This window comes from Mesoplodon mirus (assembly GCF_964341445.2).
Source record: "Mesoplodon mirus genome assembly, chromosome: 7".
NCBI lineage: Eukaryota > Metazoa > Chordata > Mammalia > Artiodactyla > Ziphiidae > Mesoplodon > Mesoplodon mirus.
The window spans coordinates 42,887,754-42,904,645 of NC_138983.1; the positions used below are offsets into that span (position 1 = coordinate 42,887,754).

At 39.9% G+C, this 16,892-nt stretch overlaps 1 protein-coding gene and 1 long non-coding RNA gene across 4 annotated transcripts in view; one reads left to right on the forward strand and one right to left on the reverse strand.

The window, feature by feature from the left end:
• The window catches only part of GRM5 (glutamate metabotropic receptor 5), a gene marked incomplete at its 5' end in the record, with an annotated part of 526,560 nt that overhangs the window by 488,102 nt on the left and 21,566 nt on the right, over window positions 1–16,892 (forward strand). The window lies entirely within an intron of this gene.
• LOC309808321 overlaps window positions 1–16,892 on the reverse strand; it is a 141,104-nt gene that overhangs the window by 103,543 nt on the left and 20,669 nt on the right. The window contains exon 3 of one of the 2 annotated variants that reach the window (XR_014294733.1): window positions 14,726–14,824. This is a non-coding gene — a long non-coding RNA (uncharacterized lncRNA). Of the gene's footprint in view, window positions 1–14,725; window positions 14,828–16,892 lie in introns of both variants that reach the window. The other variant, XR_014294734.1, reaches the window with a different exon arrangement.

The following is a 16,892-nucleotide window of genomic DNA, read 5'->3' on the forward strand; positions in this document are numbered from 1 at the left end:
TGGCCCTTGAAGACTTGACCTTCTCAACCTGAGGCCCAGCCACCAAGCTGCTCCACCAATCCGCCAACGTTCCCCCGACTAGTGCTCCTCCAAACACATATAACATATTACATATGCTAGCAATGCCAGCCTGCACATAGTTCCCCAAATATTCCATGCCTCAGTCATTTCTTTGTTTGTCATACTCCTGCTGTATACATTCTATTCTTTCTTCCTCTACTAATATCTGCATTTATCTCTCATCCTTTTACCTAGAAAACACCTTCTTACCCTCCAATTCGTAACCCAAGTATAACACCTCTTTTATAAACTGTATTTCCCCTGGACTTTCTGGATCTCCTGACAGAACTCCATATAGAACTGTTCAAGTTGTATTACAGTGTTAGTTTGTGTCTTTCTCCCTGGTAGACTGTAAGTTTCTTGTAGGCATTGCCTTCTATGTCTCCATCACCAGCAACTAACACAGTGCCTTTTTAAACAAGCTCTCCAGTAAATATGTGTTGCGTGAGCAGCAAAAATTCACTTCTTTAGTCTCTGGTGAAGACCTAGTCCCTTCCCTAATGGTGAATCAGCACTCAATGGTAGTTCATTCTCCAAGATAATAAGTCAACTTTTCAAGTCTTGCTCTACCACTGCCTAACGATATACCATTTAAATGTATTTCTGTCTCTCACTGGGCATGTAGAAAGCAAATGCTAAGAAGATTTAGATCTGGTGGGTTGTAGTATTATGAATGATATGTTTCAGGTGTTTAATTCTGTGGAAGAGAAATGCTTTGAAATGATTAATTAAATGGTTTGACTCTGCAATAATTGAAGTATATTTGTGGAGCTATAAAAGGCTATGTCTGGATGATTTTGATGAATTGCATCTAAAACACTCCCTTTGTATAATGAATTGATATTCTTGAATGCTGCAATTACAGAGAATTTTAATTTGCATGTGATGTTAGTGGTCTCATTTGTTACTACTTGAATTTTAAATGTTTTTGGTTAACTGATATAAATTGTTGCAGGGTGGGGTAAACTAAGCCTTTTTTTCAAAGTTCTGTTTCCAGAAATGTTCCTTTTATTTGCATTAGCCCTGCTTGGCCTAGCTACACCATATCTGGGGCATGCGAGTCATACCTCTTGCAGAACATACCAGAAAAGAGTATGGCTCAGGCATAATTCTGTGAGTTAACAATTCCTTCTCCTCCCTCAAATCTAGTAATCTAGTTTCCCTTGTAAAGATGGAGTATCCTTCTCTCTAATTTCTTGGCTAAAATAAGTTCTCTACCTTTCCTGAGTCATTTGCCCTGCCCCCATTTGTCTGGCATTCCTCCCAACAACTCCTAACACATACACACATACAAGAAGAGAACAAGCTCCTTCAATGTGCTCTTTGATCTTACATGTAATATGTTATTTAATTTGTACAGATTCTGAGAGATGAAATAATTTTTCTAAGATTGTATACTTCGCTTGGGACTGAGCTGATCTGATCCCATGACTCCGGGAAACTCCTCATGCCCCCTGCACTGTGCCCTGTTATATCCTCCATTACTCCTTAGCTGGAAAACAATTCCTGTCGGTCTGCAAAGGGAGGATCAGTTATAGAATTTCAACTCTCAGTGATATACTAAAGAAACTCACAAAGGAGGTAACATTGAAAAGAAAGATAAGTAGGAGTGTTTGAGTTGCTTAGGTCGGGGAAGAAGTTCCAGCAAGAGATAATAACAGACACAGAGGTTCAGAGTTCAGGGCTGTTTGGGGCCACTTCCTGTCTCCTAGCTGTCTGCGTTCACTAAGGTCAGTCCATGGTCTCTGGCTCCTTTCTCCTTGTGTTCTCTTCTTTGGAGAATTCAGCCGTCATTGTACTTGCAAGTCTCAAATATTCTTCCTTGAGCTCTAGTTTTGACTATCCAAATGACAATCGGATAGTTCCATCTTCATACTTGGCATCATCTCAACATCAACACATCCAAAAATCACTCTTTTATAGATTCTTCTATAATGGTTTCTTTTTTCTGTGTTTCTGTTAAATGTAACAAGTGCTACTTCCCACCATCAAAAAGTTAGCCATGCTTAATTTGTCCTTGTCCTTAACTTGAACATATTTAATTAGAGATTAGACGCTATTGAGACATTACATGCTATTTTAAATGTTTTTTAAAACATTTTTATCTTCATTTTTATTTCCACAACTGCTATACAATCCAATACCTTATCTCTGTACACCTGAATTATTGCAATAGTGATAAACCCAATACATTTGACCAGCTCAAAACCAGTCAGCACCTCCTCTGTTCCCACACGTTGAAAAATACACTACTGACAATTCAAAGTTCTTCAGAATGTCTTCAGGTTACCTTTCTTACCTTTTCAACCATACTTTGTTCTCCTCCTAAGCTTTAATCTTCTGCATAAATCAAGCTGCTTCATGCATGGACCCCAAACACTCCTTGTACTCTGCTGCTTCTACAGATTATTTACTGACCATGAAATTAATTCGTCCTCACTCTTCTTACCTGATCCACCTTATGCCATTTATAAAGCCATTATTCACCATCTAGTCCACAGAAGTTCTAAACATATATAGCCCATTATTAATGACTTCACCATTCACTTAGATGGAGATATGTATGTGTTTGTGTGTGTGTGTGTGTGTATATGTGTATATACATGAGATAGAGACCCTTTAAGTTATTATAATGTGTGTGATTTCTTATCTCTGTAATAAAAATTTTTAATTTCTTCCATACCTTCAATCTTTATGAATTCTCCATAGTACACAGAAAAATTCTGTCTTAGTTTTGAATGCTATAGTTTTTTTACAGACATCTTTCTAAAAGGAAGAAAGTTTTATTTAGACAAATTACCACCAAACTACATTACGTTAACTATTCTACTGCTATAAAAAAGTACTAATACATAACACATTATATATATTTCATATATATATGTGTGTGTGTGTGTATATATATGGTCCCATTGAAGATAAAGCAAAAGTTATGTGACAGAGGACTTGGAATACATTTCAATACCCTAACTTTGTTCACCACTACACCCAGCAATTATTCACTGAGAATGTGCTGTGTACCAGGATCTGTTCTCTCTCTGAGGATAAAGTGGTAACGAAAACAAAATCTCAACCCTCACAGAACTTCAACTGCAGTCAGAGAGAATGACAATAAAAAGTAAACAAATGCATAATACAACTCCATATAGGTATAACTGCTATTAAAATAACGAAGAAAGGTGAAGAGCTAGAGTGGGCTGGATAGGGAGTGATTTTAGACATTTTTAGTTATGGTGTCATAACAGCCTCTCTGAAGAAGTTGAACAGAGAGCAAAATGAAGAGAGAAAATAAGATACATAAAGATCGGAGAGGTGGAGGGTAAGTGTTCCAGGCAGAGGGAACAGCAAGTGAAAAGATTTTGAGGCGGGAATCAGATTGTCATTTTAGGGGACAAGGAAAGTCCACTGTGCGTGGAATAAAATAAGAAGGTGAGAGGATGGTAAGAGAAAATTGTAGATGGGCACTTGGAGATCCGAAGAGGTGAGGTACAGATTTTGGACTTTGTCTTGAATATGATGGGAAGCTTTGGCAGGTTCGAGAAGTTACATGATGAGATTAATATGTTAAAGAGATCCCTCTGGTTTATACAGATAGAATAGAACATGGAGTGGAAAGAAGAGAAGGGAGAAATCAGCTAGAAGACCATTGGGATGGGCTAGGTAAGAGATTATGATGGTTTCAAGTAGAAGGTTTAACGATAGGACTTAATCATTGTTATGTTGTATGTGAAGGAAAGAGAAAAATTAAAGATAAAGATGAGCCCTAGGTTTTTGGCCTGTATAAATGGGAGAATTGGGACTGTGTAATTCAGACTTGGGGAGGAGAAGCTTGAAGGATAAAATCAAGTGTGAAGTTTTGGAGATGTTAATACTATGCCCCATGAAATCAGCGAAGAAGTCCAGGAGGGACATTAAAATAAAAGGGCTGGGGGAGCCATTCGCATTTGATGATAATCAGACTAAATGAGCAGAAATTTGGGACCAAAGATGGTAAGGTAAAGGAGAGAAAGTCTGAAGAAAAATGAGCTCCATTTTGGAATTATTAAACATGAAAATCCTAAGAGACATCTAAGTGAACAAATCCAAGAAGCTGCTAGAAAAACTGGCCTGCAAATCAAAAGAGTTTGGTGGTTGAAGTACAGTTTGGAAAAGCATAGGGCAGAGCCCATGGACTAGATCAAGGAAAGTCTGATAAATAGACAAAGAATTCCTGAATACTAGTATTAAGTACATCTGAGACCTAGATACAAGTGATAACACAAAAGAAAAAAGAATGATCCACACATGAAGGAGTGATCAATAGTTCCAATGTTACAGAGAAGTCAAATTAGATAAAGTTAAGAGTCATCACCACTGGACATGGTAATGAGATATTGGTTTGGGCTTTAACAACAACAAAAAAAACCCAGTGAGGCCCCAACTCTTCTTTTTTAAAAAAAAAAAAATTTGATTTATGTATTTGGCTGCATTGGGTCTTCGTTGCTGCGCACAGGCTTTCTCTAGTTGCAGCGAGCGGGGACTATGCTTTGGTGTGGTGTGCGGGCTTCTCATTGCAGTTCCTTCATGTGTTGTGGAGCACAGGCTCTAGGCACGCAGGCTCAGTAATTGTGGCTCACGGGCTCTAGAGCGCAGGCTCAGTAGTTGTGGTGCACGGGCTTAGTTGCTCCATGACATATGGGATCTTCCCAGACCAGGGCTCGAACCCGTGTCCCCTGCACTGGCAGGCAGATTCTTAACCACTGCACCACCAGAGAAGTCCGAGGCCCCAACTCTTTGAGGAAGTTCGTTATATCACAGAGGCCCAAGCAAAGATGGAAATCATCATTCATTTATCAGGTAGAACACTCTCATTAGTCGGATGCTGGATTCCATAGAATAAACTTTGACATAATATGCAAACTAGCAAAACGCAGGTGGGATACTCACAACTGAGGATCCTCTCGGTACCAAAAGCACTGAGATCCCATGGCAACCTCCTCAAAACCTCCACTTGTGGTGGGTTTCAGTTCTTGCCAGCCTCCTTGCTTGCTTATGCCCCAGGTTCATATTCCTAAACCCATTATACTAGACAGCCACAAGTTTATAAACTGGGGGCTGCAGAAGCAGGTATAGGAGCCTTGGGGGTTGGCAGCCCTGCCATAAACCCAGCAATCCCAACCAAGGTCTGTGCTGCCAAGTGCCGACCAAACTAGGTCCCGAGAAGTATGTGATGAACAAGGCCCCCTAGAGGGCAGCAGAGACCCGCAGGAGGGGGCAGAAATGCCAAAAAGGGGTTCCGGGGCAGTTTCACTAAAGGAGACACAAGGGAGCAATATACACTTTTATGGAGAATGGAATCAAAATTAAACGTAGTGAATGAAAAGGAGTCGGTAATACAAGAGGTAGAAAGATGTAAGCTGTATACAGGCAAGAAAAACAAGTTAGAAAGAGGAAAGTTGGGCAGACGTGAGTCATAGGAAAGCAAGGTTCTCTACTCAGTGATGTTTATTATCCAAACAACAATAATAATTAGGTACTCTTTGCTGAGAACCTATTATTCATCATGTTGTCTGCTGAGCTAGCTGATATTTTAGGCACTAGAGATATAAAGATGAATACAATACCTTCCTTCCCCTAGATAACTCCCCTCCTCTTAGTAGAGCCAGAGACGTAAGGAAATAATGTCAGTAGAGAGTTGCAGGAGGTTTAAGTCTTTGTAGGGGAGTCTGCAGGGGCACAGAAAAGGAAATAGTTACATAAGAGGGGAAGGGAAAGGCCTCAAAGAAAGGATAACATGATGGTATGGATCCTGGTTGTCATGTTTTTTTCTGTAGGTCTTCCCTGAAATAATCCATCTTTTTTTCTCATTCATTTATTCTTTCATTCAGCACATTTCTTCACTGAGCCCTAACAGGCTCCACTCACTGTTGTGGGCACTGAGACACAGATGTAGTTTTTGACCTGGCATTAAGTGGCAAGGCAGTAAGTTTGCCCCTCTTGGTTTCGCCCTCCTCCCCTCTCTGCACCCTGCCCTCTCTCTAGGGATGAAAGGGAAAGCTAAGCCCTTCAGTTATAATAGGTCCTGTGTGAGGAGGAAAGGTAACAGAAAAAGAACTATGTCTTTTCACTTAACTAACTCTGCTTATCACTTATGCATTCAACAAACAGCGACTGTGCACAAGGTACCAAGCATCAGTCTCACAGGCCAGGTGAGGTTCAAGGTCCGCCATGACATCTTCCATTGTAGTCCTAGGATCTTTCCATTCTAGCCACCCACACAATAGGTGTTGTTACCTTCACCATGAATGTAGTGTTCTCTTCTTGTTTACAGTATCCATTTTTGTCATCCCCATTAGATTCTAAGCTCCTTGAGCTCAGAGGCTGTGAAATGTATTTTTCTTAAAGCCAACTACAGAACCAAGCACTATGCTACAAATCTGGATGCACAATATGTGCCTGAGTGTATTATTTATAATCAGAAGGACCTAGATTGAATTGCAACATCAACATGCATCAGCTATGTGAACTACAGTTCTCGTTTTAAAAAGGTCATCTCTACCCCTTCCCAGGGTTGTAAGGATGTTTTTTTTGCTCCGGACGCGCAGGCTCAGCGGCCATGGCTCACGGGCCTAGCCGCTCCGCGGCATGTGGGATCTTCCCAGACCGGGGCACGAACCCGTGTCCCCCACATCAGCAGGCGGACTCTCAACCACTACCCCACCAGGGAAGCCCCTGGATGTTATAAGACAATGTATAAAAACTCCTAACAGCGCCTGGCACATATGCTTCCTCTTTCTCCTTTTCCTATTCTTTAGCTTCTCCTTGATTTTTTTAAATTGAGTTTTATTTTCTCTTTTAGTCATCCCTTTGGCAATTTCGGTTATTTTCTTTAATCTAATGTTCTAGAGTACAAGTATTAGAGTTCAACAGTCCAGGTATGTGTCTGACTTTGCCCCCTCTGACCATGTGAGTCTGAGCAAGTCACTTAACCACTCTGTGAGTCAGTTTCTTTATCTGTAAAATGGGGATGATAACTGTACCAACCTCATAGTGTCTTTGTGAAAATAAATGCTAAAATCCATGTAAAACATCAGTGTTGTGAGTTAAGTAGCATTGCTCTCATTATCCAGAGATGAAATTTAAGAGAAGTTATATAAGTTACCCAAAATCACACAGTGAGTAAGCAGTATTGCTAGGAATCAAACCCATGTTGATTCACTCCAAAGCCAGTACACTCAATTACCATGATGTACTGCCTATCTCAAGCAAACTAAAGCCCAATGCATTTAGATAAACTTGGAGAATTACTGTATATCTATCTATATGTGTGTATTTGTATATGATTATATAGAGATATGTGTGGTATTTTGTGTATATATGTATAGTATGTCTATATATGAATATACATGTAATATACATGATGCTGTATAACTGTATACATTATTTTATTACATTCTATCATTATAAACTCCTGAATTTCTAGATCACCACGCAACTACTAGTTCAGTATCTGGTACATAATAAGTACTTAAGAAACACAAGAGACTAAACACTGAAGATAAGACCTTATAGCATCATTTTTATGTAATGTTTCTTTAGTTATCTACCATTATGAAATTAAATCTCACTTTAGATTTATTGTGATAGACACTGAACAATGAGGAATCTGCTTAGAAATGGCAAAATTAGTAAATACATCTGTTGTAATTATATGTGATTATGATAAACCACAAGACATTATCCTAAGACCAGGAAAAATATAATTTCCTCTATTAAAATGATACTATTAAAACAATGGGATGACGAATAAAAGGAAAGTGGACAGGCAGGCCCTAGACATAGACCTGTGATTAATACCTTGTGGCCAGTATAATGGAGTGGAGATGATTCTCCTGAAGCTCATGTAAGAGCACAATCTGGCAGACCCAGGACTTGCTGAGACTGCTTCCCTCTCTTTGGGTGCCATTCCCACTCTTAGGCAACTGTAACTGTCCCAGTATGCATGCCCTCGCCCAGTCCTCACCCCTCACATACATACAGGGACCAGGAACTCCCCAACCTCCCTCGACTACCTCGACTACCTCATCTTGGTCCTAACAAAATCAAGTGATTTTAAAAGCTGAGAGAAATGGGAACTAAGATTTTTTGCAATATTTGGAAACACTCTGTGTGTTCCTCAGTAGCCTAAGAGATAGAGGAATAGAAAAAAGAAGGAAAAGTTTTGTGTGTGGATGTGAGATGGGAACAACCAAGGTGAAGGAAGAGGACTAGAAGAAGAAAGGAGGGTTACAAACAAAACAACCCTGTTGAGATAAGAAGAACTGGTGAATGACCATCTGTGTACAACAGAAGGGGAGAGCCGGTTTAGTTGGAGTCAGGTTTGCATAAATATTACTGCCTCACCTTTGATAAATGTTCTTGCTTTTACCATCTTCGTGGCTGCATGCATGCAGAAAAGCATTTGTTGAGTTGCTACCATATGCCAGGCCCCATGCTAGGTGTTTGTGAAAAGAACAGACCCTGCTCCCATGAAGTTTACAGGCTAATGAGCAAGACAGATCATAAACTAGTAAGCAAGCTAATATCTAGTTATAATTTGAAATGAGGGTATGAAGAAAGAGAATAGGGTTCTATTTGAGATTAACAGGGGTGACAAGCTGAGATAAAATAAAGAGAACATCACCTGTCTCCAGATCATTTTCAAATCCAGCCTAAATCACAGCAGCCTAAGCTAGGGCATGTGGGAGCATGTAAGCCAGGTCTGGATGGTGCTAAAAATCAAAGATTCATTAACCCACAGGATTTAACGGAGAAGATACAGGTCATATCCCATAGGAGGACTCACAGTTTCATAAGTATTAGGGGACATGTAGAGAAAACAGGACAAAATATTTTGTATCAGAACTGTCTGGGGAAAACCTGCCGGGACACAGAAGTTATTAGAATGACAGGTAGGAAAATAACAGTAATAGGCACCTACTAAGATCAAGAATTTTTCATACATTACCTCACCGATCCCCAACATTTCCACTTTGCAGATAGGGAGATTGTAACTCAGAAAGCATCAGCAAGTCTCCTAATGTAACACAGCTAGTTTATGATATCCTTATGAGATGGAGGCAAACTCTGGGAAGCAGGGGTAGATTCAAGTTCTGTGAGACTTAAAGTTCATGCAGTTGGGATCAGCGGGGTGGGGGGGGTCTCTATTTAAGAGAAAGGTTGAAAAATGTGAATACAAAACTGGGAACAGGGCTTTGCAAGGGACTACTGTGAATGAGGGGCCCTGATTCCCCATTAGCTTCAGAGCAAATCTGCTTCCATAGAGAAGCATGGAGGTGTGGGCTCCAATGGCTCTCAGATGGAGAAAACCAAGTTGCTAAGGGCAAATTGTAATGGAGGTCAACACTGAAGAGGGATCAGGCTTCCAATCTTCTAGGGTAGTAAGGGTCAAAAAAAAAGCAAAGGCAGCGGTTCAAGCCAGGAGATCAGGAAAAAGATGAAAAGATTTGAAAAATAGCACACTTGCCTGTGTACCTTAAGCTATTTAAAATTTAAAGACAGAATAGCCCAACAAATGGCCCAGTTAGTGTTTATACCCAGCATTTTAGTGATAATATGCATCATAGTTAACCAATCCAGTAACCTTGGGCAAGTTACTTAATCTCCCCGTGTTCTAGTTCTTCCTCATTTGTAAAATAGGGATAATAGAAGTACCTAGTTCAAAGGGCTGTTGCAATGATTAACTCAGTAAACTGGTATAGAGTGTGTCTGGTCTATTCCAAGGGTTCAGTAAATATTGGCTCTCACTGTCATTATTACCCAGCTTGGTCTGACTCCAAAGCTTTTCCAGTTTCCATGCACAATAATGTTAGGAAAAATTCCTGCTGGAAAACTACTCATCAGTCTTTAGGAAGAATAAATTATTTTGTCTGAAAACTCCCCAACCCTAAGACAGCAACCAGCAATTTTAAATTAATGCTACTGCAATGTTTCTTTTGGCTGATACTGTTCTCATATGGAGACCCTCCTTCTGGTCAACATTCTGCTCCTCCCTGAAAAGTTTTCCCTATTGAGGATGTTGTGTAAGCTTGTAAAGCACCTTGGAATTAGTTTTAAAATCTGTATCTTCCTGAGTTTCTACTGATTGTGAAACAAATAGCAATGTGGAAGGAAAGTACACAATGAAAAGGCAATGACTTAAGATGATTCATATCTGAAAACAAGTTCTTATCCTAAGTGAGATTAAAATACAACCTTTGGGAGTTCTCTGGAAGCTAAATGAAAGGCTTTACTCAATACAAAATTTAACACATTTCCATAATATTGCTACGCTGTAATTTATTAAATTATTCTCCAGTGGTTTGTTTTTTCTTGTTTTGTATAGTTTTTGCCATTTTATATATCACTGAAGGGAAAAATCTTTGCAAAGAAGCCTTCAAGCTTCTGTTGAATTATTTCTTTAGGATAAATTCCTCTGAATAGAATTACTGGGTCAATATAGCTGATTCTTTACACTTGAATTGGTTTTTTGCATCGCTTCCCCAACTGTCAACTTCTACCTTCCTTTTATTTTATAAAGGACAGAGTACTATGTTCCCTGGCAGCTTCTCAAATACTTTTGCAACTTATATTCATTTCTGACATTATTTTCTGGGCCTATTGATCGTGCTCAGTTTTTGTTTTTAATCTGAAATCTCTGAATGAATCAAATTGACATTTCAAGTCTGGGCAAATGCTGTTTTTCTGTACACGGAGACCACAAGATCTGCCAGAACACGTAGTAAACCACTCTAATATGTGTACTTATGTATGGGCACAGAGAGAGCAGAAGGATGAGACTGGAGTGGGGAATTCCTCTGCAATATTACTCTGTGATAATGAACTCGATTTGGCCTTACTCTTCCTCTCTGAAGATTCACTCATGAGAACTTCCCCTCTGCTTACATCTAGAATTCTCCTTTGACCAGTTTGACTTGAAAGGATGACTTGGGCTTTCCTTCAGCTCTCTTTGTAACACCTCAGAGTGGCTAAAGATACCCCGCCACTTCATCCTGTCTGTCTTCTGCTGTCACACAGTCTCCCACACATCAACGCTGATCTTCTCAGAGATGCCTCTTTCACAGCCTTCAGACTTTTGGCTATGCCTGTGTATATGCAAACTCCTGTCAGAGAAATGGTGGGGGCCTGGAGGGTGATTTATTCCACTCGGCCCCTGTGTAGTCAAATTTGACCTTTGAAAAAATAAGTTTATATGGTGCTCAAAACCTAACTCTACTAAGTACACACTGATACTTTCATGTGTGACCTTTTCAGTCTCTCAAGTGGGTTATCAGATTATTTAGATAAGGGGGTTTTTTCAGCATAAAATGAAGAAAAAGGTGAGGCGTTAATAAGCAGCATGATATCTGGAGGTAAGACATCTGGTTTCTAGCCCCATTTCTGTGACTTAGCACTTATGGGGCCTTGGCCAGACTGGGAAGCTTTCTTTTTTTTTTTTTTTTTTTTTTTTTTTGCGGTACACGGGCCTCTCACTGTTGTGGCCTCTCCCATTGCGGAGCACAGGCTCCGGACACACAGGCTCAGCGGCCATGGCTCACGGGCCCAGCTGCTCTGCGGCATGTGGGATCTTCCCGGACCGGGGCATGAACCCGTGTCCCCTGCATCGGCAGGCGGACTCTCAACAACTGCGCCACCAGGGAAGCCCCCTCTGGGAAGCTCTCTGAGCCATAGATTCCTTATCTGAATAATAATTACATTACTTAGTTTGTTGAGAAAATTAAATGATATAAGAAAAGATTTCTGCAATATTTTAAATGCGATTCAAATATATTTCATAGTTTCCCTCCTTACTTTATCACTGTCAGGATCCAAAAGTAGGATGATCCTAAGGGTAATGTGTCAATAAATCTGAAAAATAAAATGTAGTGTGTGCACTCTGCCTCAAACATCTTAAAATTAGAAACTGTGTTTCTGGGTGATCGCTAAAGATATCACCTAGGGTAGGTGTTCGATCCGAACTTTGCCTGGAGACCAAAGGTCTAGCCTGGTGTTTGAGTAAACCAACACAGGAACAAGGTTGAATGTGCCCAGAGCTGTTATAAAGGTTGTACTGGTACAGAGGGAAAGTGAGGACAATGACTGGACCGAAGTCAAGATTGAAAACTAAAGGCGGAAACATCCTGTCCAAAGCCAGGGAGGCAAAGGGAAAGGGAGAACTGAGAAACAAAAACTGGCTCCTAAGAAAGGGAGAACTGAGAAACAAAAACTGGCTCCTAAATTTGCTATAATCGGCTGAAATAGGATGGTGCCTGGAAGAGAATTCCAAAATCATCACTGAGTAAAGCCAGGACCACTTTTATGTGGATCTATAACTGACTAGGTAATGGATAAGTACATAGGGACACTAAGCTTTGTTTTCTTCATTTGTCTCTTCTTTGTTTTTCTTGATGTTTTCCTAGTCTAGTGACATGAAAGGTAACTGAGGGAAATATCTGGCAAATCCATGCCAGCCAATACCAATTCTGCAAACACATGCAACCAAAAACTTTATCTAACTCCTTGTAAGTGCTTGGACTTGTGATAGTTCCCACTAGTTAATCAGTCTGAGAATGTAACACTGAACAGATAATAACAGGTTATTTTGGGTTCCTGGGCTCAGTTCCAATTATGGGCAGGTTCTCCCCACACCAACAAGCAATTCTTTGAACACCAACTGGGTGTCTGACAATTCAACTCAATTGTGACACTACCTACCTGAAGATAACATCAGATCCCACCGGTTAAGGGTTCAGTCCCACAAGTCTGCCCTCCCCTACAGCTGTCACCAACCAGCTACAGACTGGAGGTTCCCACGACCCCTACCTTGGAAGTCAGAGCCAGTCCCAAGTCCAAGTTGCATTTCTGACTGACTGGAGATAAATCAGAGGTTCCCACAATCCCCTCCTCAGCTTGGATAAACTTGCTATAGTGGCTCACAGAACTCAGAGAAACACTGTACTTACTAGATCACCGATTTATTGTAAAAGGATAGAACTCAGAACAAGATGGAACAGACGAATAGGGCAAAGTATGTGGGAAGAGACACGGAGCTTCCAGGCCCTCTCCAGGTACTGCACTCTGAACATCTCTACAAGTCACCAACCTGGAAGTTTCCAAACCTGTCCTTTGGGTTTTTATGGAGGCTTCCTTACATAGGTATGATTGATTAAATCACTGACCATTGGCAATTGAAATCAATCTCCAGCCCCTTTCCCTTCCCTGGAGGTCAAAAGGGTGGGATTGAAAGTTCTAACCCTGTAATCACATAGTTCGGTCCACTGGCAACCAGGCCCCATCCTTAGCTGAGTTCCAAAAGTCACCTCATTAATATCACAGAAGACACATTTATCACTCTCAATACTTAGGAAATACTTAGGAGTTTTTAGAGCTGTGAGCCAGGAAAGGTGGAGAAAGACCAAATGTATATGGAAAATATATTTTGGTCATCTGAAATCTTATAAATCACAATACTGCCCTAGTTGTGACTACAGTTACCATAGCTTCTGATAAGTGAACAGTAGTGTTTGTACCATGGTTATAAGGGCCAACTGTTTAGGCATTCTCTAAATGTGGATTATTGAGAACATAATACTCTGTTTTACCCCACCTATCTCCCTCTTTTTTTTCTATACAAATCTAATTCTATGAAGACTCTCACACTTTTTATATACAATAATATGTATAAAAAAGGAACACTATTTAAAAGAATACAAATGGTTAGGTAAGATAAAGTATTTGGTAGTAACTTGCTTCTTTAGGGTTTTCATAAACACACACACACACACACACACACTTATAAATACCTAGGCATAAGTAAATGTTATAAACAACCTTAGAATTTATTGGACTCAGCCTTGGTTGAGAAAGTAATGAAGCAAGGTAACAGGTAGGAGGATGCTGGCATTAGAGAATCTAAAATCTAATTCAGAGTGGCTTACATTATAAAGAAACCAATCTCACATAAAAAATAAGTTCTGAGGTTAAAGAGGCTAATTCAGTGGCTCAGAGACATTGCCTAGGACCTATGTTCTTTTAATCTTCCATGTCACCATTTTTTGGAACCTTGCCTTAACTTCTCTCATGCCTGCTGCATGGTTATAACATTGTCAGGTATCACATCCAAACAACTGTCCACAGCAAAAAGGGACCATGTTTTCCAGTGTTTTCTTAATAAGACTAAAAAATTCATTAGAAATGTCCAGAATACCCTCTCCCATGATCATTGGCTGAAACTGATGAGTAAAATGGGTTACCGTTATCATCTTAGTCTAATCAGCATCTAAATCCTCAATGTCAGAATGGGACAGCTTGGTATGAAGAATGGGGCTATATGAAAGAGAGGCAAATACTTTTTTTAAATGAGGATCTTTTGTACAACCTTCTGTGTTTTACCTGCCAATCATTTTCCTTATATTTTTTGCTTACTCCGTAAGCTTCCTGCCCAAAGTGGCTATTTCACTTTTCTACCCATACTTTCACAAACCTCAAATTCCACCCCTTCTACTCTCACTGATTATCATTCCAACTTTGAGAGATCTCATGTCGTTTATCATGAGCTTGCTCATCTTTCCTCCTCCCCACCTGAATATTTTCCCTGAATATTTTATTCATTCATTTACGCATATATTCATTCAACAAATATCATCACCTGTAATAAGCTCGGCAACGTCACAGGCACTGGAAAGATGGCAGTGAAGAAAACAGTCTAATATCATGGCTTCGTAGAGCTCACGTTCTTTTGAAGATTCTACTGGGAAAAAAGACAGTAAATAAAACAAATAAGTAAAATATAAATTATGGTGGATAAGATAAAAGCAGGAAATGGTAGGAAGAGTGAGGTCACAGTTGCATTTTTAAACAGGGTGGTCATGGCAGGCTATATTGAGAAAGGAACATTTGAGAAAAGATTTAAAGGAGGTAATCTCTCAAGATATTTTGTGGGGAAGCACTGAAGGCAGAGGAAATGGGCAAAGCAAACGGCACTTTGGTGGGAGGATGCCTGGTGTCTTCAAGCAGAACAAAGTGGGGAAGGGGGAAAGAAGTAAGTGATGGGATCAGAGAAATAACAGAGGGAGAAGATTATATAGGACTTTGTAAACCGTTATAAGAAATTTAGATTTACTCAGGGAGATGGGTTGAGCAGAGAAGTGATAAAAAAGATGTTTGTATTGACAGGATTATTCTGGTTGCTGTCTGGAGACTGGATATGGTTAGGCTGGGTTGGGTGGTGGGGAGGGTTTTCGTAAGGACAGAAGCAGGGCCAGTGTGGGAAGCTAGTGTAATTTTCATAGTAAAAGATGACAGTGGCTTGGACCAGGGTAGTAAATAGAGGGGGTGGTAAGAAATGGTCAGATGCCGGGTATGGTGTGAAGATGAAGCCTGCAGTATATGCCAACTGGTTAATTATGAAGTGTAAGTGAAAAAAGTGTGTTCTTTCCTTTTTTTCTGTAATTGTTTTATCTCAAAACTCTACACGAGGTGTTCCCTTTCCCCAAGCATCTTTAATTTTTTTTCTCTCTTCCTTGGTCTCTTGACCTAAGTCTACAAAGTTGCTTCAGTTTCCACTTCATAAAAACAAAACAAAACCAAGCAAAACAAACAACAACAAAGCCCTTTGGAGATTTGATAACCCCCAAGTTACCTTTCCATTTTATTCATTTATTCATCCACGTATTCATTCACAAGTTTTATTCACTCATCATTTTTTTTTAATTCTCTAGTTTTCTAGGTTTATGCTTAATCTTAGCCTCAAAACTCTGCCTTCTTGACAGCAATTTTGGTGTGAAAATCACTTATTGGGTTTTCTGTGACAAAGTGATTTGTTCTATAACTACTTCAATAATTTTTATTTTTGAGGAAAAGACTCTTTCCTTCCATATCATTTATCTCTGCTCATACCATACTTCTATTCCGAATAACAGAATGCAGTTGAGGAAAAAGAGGATTTAAATTTACTTCGTAAAGGGGATGCATTTATAATGGTTTAAATGAGAGATTTCCTTTAAAAACACCCTCCTACACACTAACTCCCCAATCCTTCTCTCCTGCCCTATTGGTGACCATTCCATATTGAATTTACACAGAAAACATACATGAAATTTCCAACATTTTCCATCTTCCTTTCATTGACCTCTAAGAGAGACCACTGTTGGGTTTTTTTTTTTCCCTCTAAATATTTTAAAGGATGATAGAATAAAGTAAAATGTGTGTACAGTGGTTTCTACACATAGGAGAAAATGTCTCCCTGTGGTTTGCACTAAACTGAATGATACCTAGTGTGGGAGCAGAAAATGAGCTGGGCGTTTTTAAGAGTTCAGAAGAATTAGCTCAACGCTCCTTCAAAGAGTGGAGTATGCAGCACAGTGTGAGTCAGTGTGGGAGAGAAGATGGTAAAAGAAAACTATTTCTCAAGATAATCTTAGCTACTGGAAGGAACAACACTCTGGGCAGGACAAGGCCTTGACTAAATTATGGAGTCAGGGAAATGTACCTCTGGCACCTTCAGCTTTCTCCTTTTCTGTCCCTTTTTTCCCTCTACTCCTGAGACCTCTAGGATCTCAATGCCGTCTTCCCCCTCTCATCTCAACCACATACTCAGAGAGTCTGCAATATGTATCAGAAAACATGGGATATCTACTCACAACAGCACTTGCTTCATAAGCCTCCTCACTCATGGATGATGGAAAATCTTTGCACTTGACATTAAGGGAAGGTGAGAGAATTTACCATGGAATCTTCCTAGCATCTCAGAAACAGTATCGTGTTGGGAAATTCCATGTACACATATTGGTCTTTGTTTTACCCGCTGGACTTTT